The sequence below is a fragment of the Monopterus albus genome, unplaced genomic scaffold (genome assembly GCF_001952655.1).
Source record: "Monopterus albus unplaced genomic scaffold, M_albus_1.0 scaffold99.1, whole genome shotgun sequence".
NCBI lineage: Eukaryota > Metazoa > Chordata > Actinopteri > Synbranchiformes > Synbranchidae > Monopterus > Monopterus albus.
Window position 1 is genome coordinate 120,002 of NW_018127979.1, and position 2,375 is coordinate 122,376.

General features: G+C 41.8%; 1 protein-coding gene across 2 annotated transcripts in view; it reads right to left on the reverse strand.

The window, feature by feature from the left end:
- Window positions 1-2,375, reverse strand: part of itprid2 (ITPR interacting domain containing 2) — a 45,460-nt gene that overhangs the window by 33,418 nt on the left and 9,667 nt on the right. The gene's annotated exons all lie outside the window — the stretch shown is intronic.

A 2,375-nucleotide genomic window follows, 5' to 3' on the forward strand; every position in this document is an offset into this window, starting at 1 on the left:
GCTGCAATTCCGCCACAGTTTACCTCTAAATGAGCCACATACAGTTCCAGTTTACACTACTGTGGCTGCAACTAATTTTCCTAAATAATTTTGTGAAAAAAAAAAAAGCTTGACATCCTCAAATGTCTAGTTTTTGTCTGACCAACAGTTCAAAAATATATACAGTATATGTATATATATGATACGAAACAATAAAGCAGCAAACCTTACAGTGGCCCTGAGACGCCAACACAAACTAAAGAAATTAAGAAAACATGCAAATAAACAAAACTCAAGTGAATTAAAAAACATCTCTACCAATGTAAAAACACAGACCACGTGTCACGTGAGATCTCATAGTATTAAAATGTGACAATATTTCTCACTGAGATGTCTTGTACATAGCAGAACCAGGACATTATGACTGAGTGTGACCATATGTTCACATTAGACAAGTAAAAACAACTCCTTGCTGTGTTTTAACACACAGGGCTGCGTTGTTCAATGGGTGAGGAGTTGCAGTTGTTGTAGGCGTGATACGGCCATGTTGTGATGAGTCGACATAAGTGGCTTCATTCATGTTTCCAGCCCGCGGGTTTCCTTTGTGTTTTGGTTAGTAATGCTGCCAACATAGCCTACTCTACCTTAGCACCAATTCTACCACCAGTGTCTCAACATTGATAGATTTAATAAAAAAAAAAAAAAAAACTGTTTAACATCCAGTACTAATGAAAATGCATGGCGTGTCATTAGGGTGCGTCAATTGTGGCCCAAATTTGACAGTGAATAGCAATGAATGCTCATTCTAACAAGGTAAACAAGAGTCTTCTTCTGGTGGGCGCCCATGTCCTGATCAAAAACCCGTACATGATTGTTCAACATAGCGCCTTTGCCAGATGATGTCACCATCGGTGCAGTGCACACAACATCAGTTAGAAGCTCATGTATAGTTCATGCAGAGTTATAAGGTCTGAAGAGACTCATGTGAAATCATACAGGAGAGAAGCCAGTCAGTTGAGTTGGTGGCAAAACCTTTTACAGTGCTTGCATATTGTTCTGTCTTTTACTGCATATGGTAACTCATACTTAGAAAATAGAACTGAAGTGACATTCATTACAAGATGATTAGTTAAAACATTTCAAAATGCACCTCGTTTTGCATTTTGTGACTTTCAGTCAAATAAAAGACTATTTTTCCAGTCATACATTTTGTCATTGACTTCTTAAAAACAGTGTTAAAATATCTTCTCGTCTTGTGAACCCCATATTGTGTATTGTCTCTGTGCTGTTCTCTACGAACAGTAGCTGACCCGGAGGATAAGTCTGACACCTTCTCTCCTAAGACTGTAATTGCAGCTTCTGTGTCTCTTAGCGATGACATCATTAACGTGAGCCACATTCTACATACAGCTTATCTGTATTTAGACAGGATGATCGCTTCTCCTCGATTTAAGTTGTTTTGAAGGCACCTTCGTTTTACGTCATTCCATGGCCAGCAGTAAAGCGTCAAAGTCCATTGGTTGTCTGTGGTCTGTGGGAGACGTTATCTGTCTGTCGAGTCAAACAAGGTCTTTTGACAAAGTGCAGAACAATGACTGTATCATGTGTTGATGTACTGAAGTAACTTCACAAGGGTTGAAGGTCAAGATCTCAGTTATAAAAGTTTGTTTATTTTTAAGCCAAAAATCGGGGTCACGGAGACAGGGTTGTAGAAGCTCCTGCTCATCACGATATTCACGTGGGTCTTCAGCAGTGAATACAGTGGCAGTTATGGCTAGAGCAGAGGCAGAAGTGGCTAAAGCAGAAATAGCGTTTGCAAGGAAGGAAAGCGAGATAAAGGTACAGCAAGCACACCTCCAAGCATTACTGGAGACTCTACAGCTAGAGAAAAGAGCCGCAGCTATAGAAGCAAAGGCAGAAGCCCTAGAATCCGCCGCCGAGCTTGAGAGCAAAGGTTGTGCAAGTTTAGCAGAACTGCCTATGGAAGATACGGCGGAACGCACACAAGTGTATCTAAGAGACCAAACTGACAATCCTGTTGATTCCCAAATGCCAGTACTGTATGGGCCGTACAAGGATAGAGAAGACGCAAGTGTTAAGAGTGTCCTGCAAAGACAGAAAACAGAATCGTATGTACAACCGGGAGAGCAGAGCGACTTCAGGTTCATAACGCCGAAGTTACAGTCGGCCAATCTGCAGAGCGAGCCACGCCCCACTGTTCCCCAGTACGTAAATGTACCATACACCCACCCAACTAAAGACACACATTCCCCCCAAGCTGGGCCTCATCAAAATGAGTTGAAGGGAAATAACCAAATATCAGACGTGGTCAAGCTCATGGCGAGACGGGAAGTGGTGTCTACGGGTCTTATGCAGTTTGATGATTGTCCAGAGAC